Source organism: Hippopotamus amphibius, chromosome 6, assembly GCF_030028045.1.
Source record: "Hippopotamus amphibius kiboko isolate mHipAmp2 chromosome 6, mHipAmp2.hap2, whole genome shotgun sequence".
In the NCBI taxonomy this organism is placed as follows: Eukaryota; Metazoa; Chordata; class Mammalia; order Artiodactyla; family Hippopotamidae; genus Hippopotamus; species Hippopotamus amphibius.
In genome coordinates this window covers 9,995,425-10,007,500 of record NC_080191.1, presented here as the reverse complement: position 1 = coordinate 10,007,500, position 12,076 = coordinate 9,995,425, and the positions used below count along the sequence as shown (strand labels likewise).

Below are 12,076 nucleotides of genomic sequence, written 5' to 3'. Positions count from 1 at the left end.
AGCGGCTTGAGTTTCCTTTCCTCACACAAAGCTGGCAGGGCTGACCCTGCGCAGAACCGTGAATGAAAGTCGTGTGGAAATCAGGCTATACCGCCCCAGCTCTGGGGCCTCGTCTTGAGTCTGACCTGATGGCTGGAGAGTGTGCTTCTCTGACTCACGCCGGGGTTCTCCCCAGCTTGGGGGGGGTGGGGGATGGTCTGGTCCAGTGGATGCTAACACACCTCTTCTCTTTTTCTAGGAATGCTCACTCACAGGGTACCTTGCATGGAGAGAGGGCGCAGAGCAAACCATGTCTCGCCATCCAATGACACCAGCTGGTCAGCTCACCACCCCCTCTGGCTAAAACTCAAGCAAATAAAGCCGCTTCCTGTCATTAAGCATCTCAGAGGAAGCAGCCCTCCCTCGGTGGCCTCTAGCCCAGAGAAGTCGGCACGTCTTGGACCCACCAAGCGGGCTCAACCTTCCTGCTGCCACCATCTCTGCTTCTCCCCAGAGGAACTTAGGGATTTTGCCCACGGTTTAAAAAACAGAAAACGAAACAACACACCAACAAGCCACAAGGACCAATGTAGGTATTCTCCCCGCCCCATCTTCAAAGCTCAGAGGGTGAGGCTGGAAGATGATACGGATTTGAAAACAGAAATCTTTTTTTAATCTTTTTAAAAACTGCTGTGGTTTTGCTGCTACACGAAGAATTGTGATTTGCATTGTACGGTTTGGACCTGTTATACTGTTCACGTTTCGACGGCGGAGAGGGATCATACTGGAGTCCCAGTGCTTCAGGTTCATCTCTGTCCTGCCCAGGATGCACTTTTAAATGAAGAGTTAGAATATTTTATTGGCTAATATACTTTTCTTGTTATTTTTACAAAGGCCACCTTTATCCTTTTTAATGCCATATTTTCAGTGTTACACTTTTATGGCTTTTAATTTTCGATTTGACAGATGTAAGAAGCAGCATGAATAGTTTATACTGTGGTTTTTCAGAGACTGAATGCCAAGAGAACTCGGTAAATGTTTATTCTTCTCAGCTTTCTCTTTAAATTCCCCTAAATAGCGCCCCATTTGGGAACAGAGCAAGAGTGTTGAACTGAAGACCAAAATGCCCTCAAGGTGTAAAATAATCCGAGGGGGAATATTTGCTGGGCGTCACGAAAGACTTGGATGAAATTTCAACCCTGATGGTTTTCGGTGATCCAGGAAGTCGGTGAAGCAATCTCTCTATATGCAGAGCCCTTTCATGATAATTAGAATGGTATGGACAAACCAATGAAAACAGGAGGGAAAGTGAGAAAGCTCGCCCATGATTCTGTTTCACTGTTTGCTTTCTCCTGTCATGGTTAAGAGAAATGTGCAATTCGATCCTCAATCAGTGGGTGGAGGATAACAGGGTAGATTTTCTTGTGTGCACTTGTACAGTTGTAGCTGCGAGTCCAGAAGTCCTCTAGAGCATGTGTACTGGCACTGAGTTGGTGAGACAGTCGTGGAGTATCCCATTCTGATGAGTACAGAAAAAAAAAAAAGAAAAAATAAGAAAAAAATCAAAAAAAGAAGAAAACTAAAAAAAAAAAAATCAAATCACCTTGTGATTCAGTGTATCTGTTTACTAACTCCAATAAAGCAATTGTTCCCTCTGGAGGGGTCCAGGTGCCCCTGCCCTCAGGCCGCTGAGCAGGCAGCAGGAGGGGGGCGGGTGGGCGAGGCCGGGATGGTGTCCCGCTGGCCTTGCAGCACCACGGGGCCCGTGGATGCGGTGTACATACTGTATTTCTATATCCTCCTTTGTACAGAGTCACTTACGTCAAGCTACTGTTTTACAGGTGCTCCTTATTTATTAGAGCTGTGAGAGCTTGGGGGACACACCTGGCGAGCGAGCTCGCTTTTTAAAACTGAAATTGTGGGACAGGGGAAGGGGGCGGGGGGGTAGGGGACGCTCGCGAGCCCGGGGAGAGATTTATAAAAGTGAACAAAAGGAAAACTTCCAGCAACCGATTCAACAAACCAACCGACCCCAGCACCAAACCTGTCCCCGCAGGATGCCACAGCCCCACCTCTGGGTGCCCCTTTCCCTGCGGGCCCCCAACGTGCTCCTCTCTCCCTGACCGGTGTCCGATTCATCAAACAAAAATAAATCTCTAAGAAAGAAAGATGCACTTACATGTGCTTATTTTGCTTTTCTCATTATTATGACTACTGTTATTTTCCTTGTTACAGAAGGTGTTCATTTCTTTCCCCCAGGGAAAAATTTTTTTAAAATAAAGCTAGGAAGTTTGAAAAGATGTTGAAATGCAAGGGTGATGCTGGGCCCTTCCCAACCTGCATCGCTGCATACGAGCCCACCTGGCCTGTGCGAGGGTCTGCTTCCCCGCTGGGTCCATTCTTGACAACGCAACGCTCATGGAGTGAGCTCTTGTGCCTGTAGACTGGGGTGTCCCTTCCCAAGTGCTCTCCAGGTCCTGACGTTTTTCAGCTCCAAGGGTTCTGGTTGCAGGCTCAACCTCCGCAGTGGACTCTGCTCCCCTCGGTACATCGTCTCACGTGTAGATCGGGGGTGCTTCCGTGGACGGGAGGGGTCAACGTGGTTTTGCTTTGGTACCTGAGTTAAACATCAGAAAGTTTCTAAGATGGGAAGTACATTTATACCTAGTTCTAGTCAATGAAGATCTAGCCTAATCTTCTTGTTCTACATATAAAAAACCTGAAGCCTAGAAAGGTGAATTGACCCATTCAGAGTCTCCACTGAGTTGGTTCAGCTTGTTAAAAACCAAATGTTCATTAAAAACTTAGGCACCATCAGCAATCTTCTCTATATAACCATCCCAGGAGTGGCTTCTGGCGATCTGGTTTCTTTCTCTTGCAGAGCCTGAGGGGTCTCGGGGGCTCGGGTGTGGGGTTGTGGTTAGGACTCTGTGGGAACTCCTCCGCCCCAGCTGAGGCCGTGCGGGGCCGGGCAGCCAGCTGGGGCTGTCTGGTGTAAAGTCCCTGATAGCGTTGTTTGGCTGAGCTTGGCCATAGACGCAATCACGCAGGATATTGATTTTGCTTTTGTCTGTAGTCCAAGACTGTCCAGCAAACATGTTGACCCTTCAGGAAACAAAAGGTCCCTTTGTTCCAACAAGAAAAGATTCTGTGGCGTCTCATCAAGACAGCACACCTTTTCCTCTTTCTCTTCCTTCTCTTAATCTCAGTGTTCCCAGAAATACAGGATCCTCTTGGGCTATCAAAACCGTATAGCGAGAAATAAAAATACTATTGCCAATAGTCGCGAGCACCTGTTGAGTCCACGTACATTAGCCTCGTTTACTCATGGGAGGTCCTAATAGTTCCCCTTTATTGCATGTGAGGAACGGAAAGCCTGGTGAGTTTAGTAATCGCCCGAGATCACACAGCCAGTGGGTTGCAGAATGGGATTCGAACCCGGGGGTTTGGCGCCTGAGCCCAGGCTGCACGTCCAATCGGCAGAAAAACGGTTGACATCTTCATCAATTGTCAATTTTGTGGCAGTAATTCAGTTTTGTAAGTTTCTGGCAGTGATTCAGTTTTGTTCTAACGTGGCCCTCATTTTAAACTAAGTCAGAGAGCTAAGTGTTCACGGTTACTGCCCTCCACACCTTAATGGGTGTGTGGAGGTGCTGAGGCCATTCTGCTTTCCGAGAAGTTAGATGGTAAATTCCCTGCTGGTTTTCAGATCCCTGCTGAATGCCAGGCCCCACGGGGGATGCTAAGGGGAGACTGGAAAAGAACAAAGCTCACAGCCCCCACCCCAGGGGCTTACGTGTCGTGGGAAGGTGGGGCTGTGGAAGAGGCGGACCACTTCTGGGTCTCAGCAGGAGCTCTCTGTAGGTTTCCAGAGTTTATGTGAGTGCACGTCTGGAGCCTGGATCCACAGCTTTGCAAAGCCACTCTCTATGCAGGTGTTCCCTCGACACGGGAAGGGCAATCTGAGCGGCAGGCAGGCCTATCGGTGCCCGCGGGTGCTGCCCACAAAGCACAGCCAAAGGCCAGGGCTGGGGCTCGGGTGAAAGGCGCTCGGCTCACACCCTCTCCCTCCCCTCCTCGGCTCCTCTACCCCAGAGCTGAGCCTTAGCTTCCTTGACAAGCTTCAACAGGGTCCCTCTGGGGGACATATCACACCCCGCTTACAGCTCTTCAGTGGTTCCCTGTGACCTACAGGGTGGCACCCAAAGGCCTCCCCGCTTTGGCCCCAGCTGGCTTTTCCAGCCCGCATTGCTCCCTGCCCTCCAGCCTCACCTGCACCCCACCTGCTGAATTAGGAGCTGTGTCCTGACATCCTTGCTCTCTCTCCCTCTCCTATATCTTTGCACAGGGAGCTGCCTCGGCCTTGAATGTCTTTCCCTGTCTTCCCTGGGCAATTTCTGCAGTCCTTCAAGACTCAGGCAGCGACTCTGGTGCTTCTCTCCCGGGGAGCCTGCAGGCACCACTTGCTCCCCTCCCCGCCCCTCCCCTCCAAGCCCACCCCCGCCTCACGCACATCACACTCGGCTTGTGCAGCGGCTCGCCTGGCCCCGCCCTTTACTAATCTGCAGAATCCTTGAGGATGGGGATCCTGCCTTATCTGCCTGTATCTCCTCGGCCCGGCACACGGGAAGCTCTCGTTATATTATCCTTAACACAAGGAACAAGCCATCCCCTTCAAAGCTCAGTTGACATGCCACCTCTCCGAGAAGTCAAGCCTGTCTTCCCGGAGCGGTAATTCATCGCTTCTCCCTCCGGATCCCACAGCTCTTGTTTAAATGGACCCGGGCCACTTCTCACACCATGGGCTTCCTAACGGTGCATCCTTGAAGCGCTATTCTCCACCCTTGGAACAGAAAGTGTTGGCCAAGTTGAGGCACTTTTCTCCTCCCAGCCTAACGGGAGAAGAGGACAGGGACTCCTGGAAAGCAGAGCCACCATGCAGCAGACACAGGAAGGCTGCACTCAGAGTTTCATTTTGTTTCTGGTGCTCAAGGGAGGAGGTGCCAGTGGCATCCCCGGTTCAGCACATCTTCGGGCTGCTTTTGAAAGCGTGGAGCAACACAAGGGGAGAAGAGGCGGCGCTGCCCTGGGGCTTCTGTGCTGTGCGGCGACTCCAGACCTCAAAACCGTTGTTCCTTTTACCCCGAAGAAGAGCCTTAGAGATCATTCCTTACCCCTTGGACATACTTATAGATGGAAAGGGCCTCTTATTCTATCTTCTCAACGGTGGGTGGAATGAACAGTCGCCACTAGTGTATGGAGTTCTTCTCATGAAAAGAGAGGCCTCCGCTGGTTCACATCTCGGTGCTTCCTCTGTGCACGGCCCCAGCTTTGCACACATTCACTTATTTAATTCTCAGAACAACCCTGTGAAGGAGGCACTAGTATAACCCTCATCCCCATTTTATAGTCAGAAACCACTGAGGCATGATGATGAAGAGCGTTTCTGTCCACAAACAGAGGCAGCACCTGGCCATGGCCGCAGTGGCCGTGCTCCCTGTGGCTGTGCTCCCTGTGGCCGCAGTGGCTGTGCTCCCCGTGGCCGCAGTGGCCGTGCTCTCCGTGGCCGTCCTGGGCAGCCTCAGCAGGGCCCGGGATACCTGGTGGTTTAGGCAGAGTTCAGGTCGTTTACTTGGTGCCTAAACCATGAGATGGAGACACCTTTGACCTCTATATTGCGTTTGGAGAGGAAAAAATAATCTATTGTACTTCTCTTGGTGCCTGGCTTTGAACATCACCAATAACGCAACTGTCAGTGGGTCCGTAGGGAAGGTTCGAGCCAGGTGGGAATGCGCCCTGTGCCGGCAGCTCAGAGGAGAGAAGAGGAGAAGAGAGAGAGGCACCCTGGTCCCGAGTTAGATTTCCCGGGGCAGGAAGAAAGGGCACTTGTGGGCCAGGGGCTGTTTTCCTTCTCCCATTACTCTGACTTGGGGAGCGGTAAGCTTGGCTTGCTCCCGTGGCACTCGTGTGGATGGGTGGAGGGGTGTCAAACAAGAGCAGCAGGGGGGCTCCCAGGGCCACGTAGGACAGCATCCCTTTGCCCAGAGGGCAGGGGACTAAAGCCAAGCCTCGCAGTCACTTTGGACCCCTGGATCTGGGGTCAACTAGCTGAGCAAATGAATGGACGGAGATGCTGAAAGTCCCCGCATGCCAGACTCCACACCGGGCAGTCACTCAGACGGTCTCAGACAATTCTTCTTCAGCCACGTGCTTCATAGGTCGTACGATCCTCATTTCTGGATGAGGAAGATACAGTCCGGGAAGGCTAAGCTCAGGTCACTCAGCTAATAAGTAAGAAAGCCAAGATTTGGACCTAGGCCCCCGCGTGCAATGCTCTTTGAAGGCACCACAGCTGCAGAAATACCAGCCTCGACTCAGGTCACAGCCCAATGTGAATTTGAATGATCCAATGAGACACGTGCCTGATGATGTCATTCCAGCCTGCTTCCAGACCTCTGGGAACAGAACAGGCTCTCTTTCCTCTCCCACTCCTCACCTTCAGGGTGCGGCCACACCAGCAGACGTGAAGCCCTCCAAGAGGGAATGAAGACCATTGCTTATTTTAAAGGACATTTATCCCGTGTGTACTCAATGCCATTTTGGTTGCATTATTTTATTTACACCTCACAACAATCCTGTGCGGTGATTACTATGATTATTCCCATTTTACAGATGAGGATGCTGAGCACACAGAGGCTCAGTAAGGGCAGAGCCTGCCGCTGCATCTGGGCGGTCGGATACCCCGCCCTCGCCTCACCAGCACACTCTCGTTCTGGCCTCCTTCCTGTGGGCGGAGCGATGCCTGAATGCATGAACAGAAGAGCATTGAATCGAGGACCTTGAGTGAGGCCAAATCTTACACCTTCACCTATGTCATCTCATCGTTGAGCGTGACTGGAGCATCAAGCCTGGAAGTGACGTGGACGAGCACAGACGTGGTTCCCATCTCCTGAGTTATAGAAAAAGTCAGTTATCCGTATCTTCTTCACCTAACCTCCCATCAGTTCCTGTCCTGAATGAGAACCTTTCTTTGCAAACCCTGCCTGCCTCAAAATGCAACAAATAGGACTGCTCAAGGGGATTCACTCCAAAGCTCTTTGCGGTGCTTATTTCCACCCATGTGCTTTCCTCTAACAGCCTGGGAGCAAGGACCAGGGCTAATTCTTCTTTGCATTCCCTTCGCGCACCTGGCGCGCACTCAGCGTCGAAGGACTGAGCTGTTGGGGGTGTGGATCCCGGCCGCTGTGCCTCCCTCAGCGGGGAGCAGGATCTGTTGAGTCCCTTGAATCTCCTCCACAGCCTCCGTGTCTTCGAAAACCCCTTCCCCATTTCCTGCTCTGGGCCCCCCTCCAGAGCATCTGAGCAGCACTGAGGGACCACCACCTGCCCAGCTGTGTGGATAAGGCCGGCTCAGGGAGCCTCAGCTGGTCAAGGAGAACTAAGAAAACCCTCGTCATTTCCCCTCTCGTGCTTCTCATGCAGACACCTCACATTTCATTTATATGTTCCGACTAAGATAATTTCTGGTATTGGAAATACTTGGAAAACATTTCTGTTTAGGAAAGGCTGGTGTTGGAGTGAGTGAGCTCTGGAAAGCACGCCTTTTGACCTTGATCAAGAAAGGGAAGGTCAATGCCGAAGCACATTTAGCCGCAAGCTTTAGACTATGGGGTATTCTTTTCTGCTTCTTTCTAGGTTTATTTAAACAAGAGGGAAAGATGATCACAACATAAAAACAATGAAAACAATTATAGGCAGAGAGAGAAGAATTTTGTAAAACAACAGCACCCACGAGGGGTCCTTTGGATTGCGTGCTCCCAGCACCCAAGCCTCAGCCTACAGCAAGACCTCCCTTCCCGGGCTCGGCCGTGTGCCTCAGGTATCTGCTTCATGGATGCTGGCTGGACTAGGGCTCAGGCCCAAAGGCCAGGAATGCAATAAGATACTTTTATACGTATTGATCCTTTAAAAAAGAGTTTGTTTTCATGAAACTTTAATTCACTTTTTTTTTCCAGCTTTTTAGCCTAACTGCTACACATTTTATCCCTGTTCTTTGTGAAATGCTAATCCAGCCCTGGGTTTTCATTTTCCGGGTGTAACTTTTCAGAAATTGTATATCTGCATAGCAACCCAGCATGAGCTGCCTATGTCACGGTGTCGCATGTCAGAAAGATGAAAAGGACTCCAAATCTCAGCTCTCCACAAACTCGGCCCTCCGATCCTGGGGCAGAGAGCTTCTTGGCCTTAATATAAGTGGCAGGAGAGCCATTTCAGGGCCAGAGAGGTGCAAACTTTTATCTCGTTGATGACAGAAAATGACACATGACCTCAGCTCAGCTCAGTGGGGACGAGCAAGCCAGAAACAAAGGCCGTATTTTTCTCCCTTCTCGTCCCTGCTGTCAGCTTCCAAGTGCAACCTGAGCCTGGATTCCGAACCCAGTGTCCAGATTAGAGATTGTTGACTCAGATTTAGTGGTGAAACGTGAGCCCGACTCTGTTGATGGCAGGCCTTGAAGGAGCAAGTTTACTTAAGCCAAGAGAGATTGTATGTCAGACGAGAGCCTGGCTTCTCTTTATCACAAACTTCCTGATCTGCCTCTGTTTTAATAGTTTCCACCACCACCACCACCACCAAAAGAGAGACAGTGAGAGAGACAGAGAGAGAAACAAGGACGGAGAGAGACAGAGACAGAGAGCGGGAGAGACTGGGGAAGCATCGCCCTTGGTTCCATCGCTTCAGCGTCATACATCAGGAAATTAACAAGTGTGTAACTGGCCTTTGCCACAGTCGGAGACAATGAGCTTTTTGTGTTTCTTCCCGGTGGCCAGCACTTAACATAATCAATGGAGAGCTCCGCTCAGAGAGGATGAAAAATGGGGGCTTGATCTTGCCATTTAAAGGATATTTCCCAATGCGCAGGCACACGGCTTTTATGAGTCTCAAACACGGCTTAGAAATTTGCCTCTTCGGTCTGAAGGCAGGTCATTAAGAGAAATCATCACATCGCTTTCCCTGTCTCTGCCTCTCCGTTTTTTACTTTGGCACCTTCCCGGCTTTTCCTTGGCTTCTGATTTCATCCCTCTTTTAGATTCTCTGTGCCTTCAGTAATTTATGTGCAAGATATTTTCCCAACCTCCAAATGTTTTTCCATTTGGCAAACCATGTCCCGAAGCTTCCACATGATGTAACTGTAGAGTTCATTTACACGAGAAGACATAAGCTTGGTGAATGGAAAAGCCCAACGAGCCGATGCTGGGGACCCCGGGTGCGGGGCCGAGTCACACACGATCTTCCAGGCCGCCCCTGGGGACGCTGTGGGGGTGGGTGTCGGGGAGGAGTGCCTTTCCCAGGTTGCCACAGATGCTTGGCTTCCACCCTTCTTGTCTCCGAAAAGGAAAGAATCCCTTCCAAGCCCCTTTCTCGTATAGTTTTTGGACGCTTTAGGGCACCATATGGAGAATCGTTTGACGATGCCCCTGTGGCTTTTACGTGAGCAGCTATAAATTGGATGGTTTCCTTCAGGTCTGATACCCCTAGGGTACCAGCTAAGGAGTGTCGGGAGTAATCACCAAAGACGTGAGTCCTGTGCTGTTCTTGATAGAGAAAACCTGAGCCCCAGCCTGGTGGGGCACAACGTTCAGGACAGCGTGGGGGCGAGGCGGGGGACAGGGCAGGCCATGCAAGCCTTTCCGAATGGTCACAAACGTGCTTTGCCCCAGCGACTTTTTTTTTCTCATTTTATTTATTTATTTATTTTTGAGGTACACCAAGTTCAATCATCTGTATTTATACACATATCCCCGTATTCCCTCCCTCCCTCGACTCCCCCCCACCCTCCCTGTCCCAGTCCTTTAAGGCATCATCCATCCTCGAGTTGAACTTCCTTTGTTATACAGCAACTTCCCACTGGCTATCCCAATGACTTTTTCATTCCAAAGTCATGGATTTAGGATGGAGGTGGAAGTTAAGTGTCCCCCTCCTCCACTCCCCGCTCCAGTGAGGGGCTCCTGGGCTTCTCCCAGGGCTCTCCATAAGCCAGGCCCGGCTGGGATACTCCGTGATATACACTTGAGGCTGATGCACTGGGTTTACATCCAGTCACTTACAGGGTACATCTAGACAACATTTTGGCTTCTGAAACATGAGTTTTATTCATTGAGTAACTGGCACTTTTTTTCTTCCTAAACAGTTGTAATGATACAAACTCCCTGCCTTTTACCTTTTAGAAGTGGCTTGTGATGTGCTCTCTCTCTTGATCCAGTACTCTGTTGATGTAAAAAACCAATCAAAGGCAAAGAGTCATTCTCATAAGGATAAGACTGTAGGTGAGTCTTTTTAGGGTGTTTATTTTGCTTGGATAGCATTTCCTTAACTCACTGAATTTCTTTGGCCCCCTGGACAGTGCCAGGAGGGCAGAGGGTGGCTAATATCTCCTATAGAACCACCAATGAATGAGGCACTAAGCCCTTAAACTGTTTCCCAAGCACGTCTGTTTAAAAAAAAAAAAAAAAAAAAATCATAGTACTGAAGATTGGTTGGCTCTAGGAGCTGATTCCCTCAGATGTATTTTTAGGCTTTTGTTTATCTTTCTTGATTGATAAAGTAATTATCAAAATGCGTTAGAAAATAATAGCCAACTGGTGAGAAAAGGAACAGTTGGAGGAAGCAAAGCAATGGAGGAAAAGCTGCACAGACTCTACCCCAGGCTTTCCAGTGAAAATCCATGAAAATTCATCTTCTCTTCTGCCTTTCCCTTCTTCGGGGGCTGATCATGGCTCTGGCGTGATAAAGCCTGTCCATCACACAGTAGCTAATGAACTCCTCTGGAAAGGCTGCTCTCGTTCCCCCTCCCCCAGCCCCTTCTCCCTTCCTCACCTTTTCTCCATCCCTCTCCACTCTGAAGTCTGCCACGGGCCAACCAGAACCTCAGCAGATGTTTGTGTTTTATGAGCCAAATGGGAGCCTGAAGGATCAACCAAATACCAGCCCCAGTGAGAGGTGGAACCAGGCCATCTGACATCAGAAACACAGAACGCCCACCCGTCCAGCCGGGCCTGGGCTTCCAGGGAGCAGAAGGAGGGCTAGGTAATGAGCTGGCACAGCCCACGTGCTGCGCCCTTGCTCTGCCTTCTGAGAGCACACAGAGTCCTTTCATGGAGGCTTGGGGAGGTTGGGCAAGACCCTCCATGAGTCCCCCTCCCTGGATGGCAGTCCTGGCCCACCGTGGTCTCCCCTCATGCCAGAGCACCATGTGGTGCCCTGACTGTGGCTCCGGGCCCAGGAACGAGCTGGAGGTGGAGGACCACTACCGTCGGGAACTCGGAAGTGCCATGTGGCCCTGCCCCCACACCACTGCAGGACCAACTAAGGAGAATGGACAGAGTGTGGGGGGACAGATGGAAGATCTATGTTTCTGTCTCAGCTCCACCAGTTACACTGCTCTTGGCTGCGCTGGTTTTTATTGTCTCTGAGATTTGGTTTCTCCATCCATGATATGGAGAGTGTAATACCTACTGCTGGGGTTACTTCCAGGATGAAATGATCCTACGTGTGCTAGCTCAGCCTGTTCCTTTGCTTTCCCTGTTCTGCCCTGTATGGGAGGGGACCAGACCCTGGCTGAGTTCAGCCAATGGGAACATGGGGGAAGGTATTTCCTTTCCCATCTCTCTGCCTCAGGCAGCTTCTCCAGCAGCAGCTTCCTCTCTGCCAAGCCTCCAGGCCCCTCTGGACAGCCCTTGGTATCGCGGCTCCTGTACGGGCCCCCTCCCGTTGTCGCTCAGCCCCGGGGTGACCTCACTGTCCCCTGTCCAGCTGCTCAGCTCACCATCACCATCACCTGTGCAGCTGGTCCCCTTCACTGAATTCCCTTGCATGTGAATCTAAGTGCTGAGGCGCTTTCCATTTTCCTGGTTGCACCTTAGCCGATAGATCATGTGAACATGTAAACGTACTGCACACCTCGATGGAAACAGACGTCCTGAAGATCTCGTTCCACGAAGTGCAAGGGAACAGGGATGCTGACCTGGTTCTTCTCACCCTAAGCATCAGATCCTGGACTTTAACCATGAAGTCAGGATCTGCCTGGGCCAGCGGTCA

At 50.8% G+C, this 12,076-nt stretch overlaps 1 protein-coding gene across 1 annotated transcript in view; it reads left to right on the top strand.

The window, feature by feature from the left end:
- SOBP (sine oculis binding protein homolog) overlaps nt 1-1,854 on the top strand; it is a 158,674-nt gene extending 156,820 nt beyond the window's left edge. The window contains exon 7 of the mRNA XM_057740222.1: nt 239-1,854. The gene's annotated coding sequence lies outside the window, so the exon portion shown is untranslated. The remainder of the gene's footprint in view (nt 1-238) is intronic.
- Nucleotides 1,855-12,076: the final 10,222 nt, after the last annotated feature.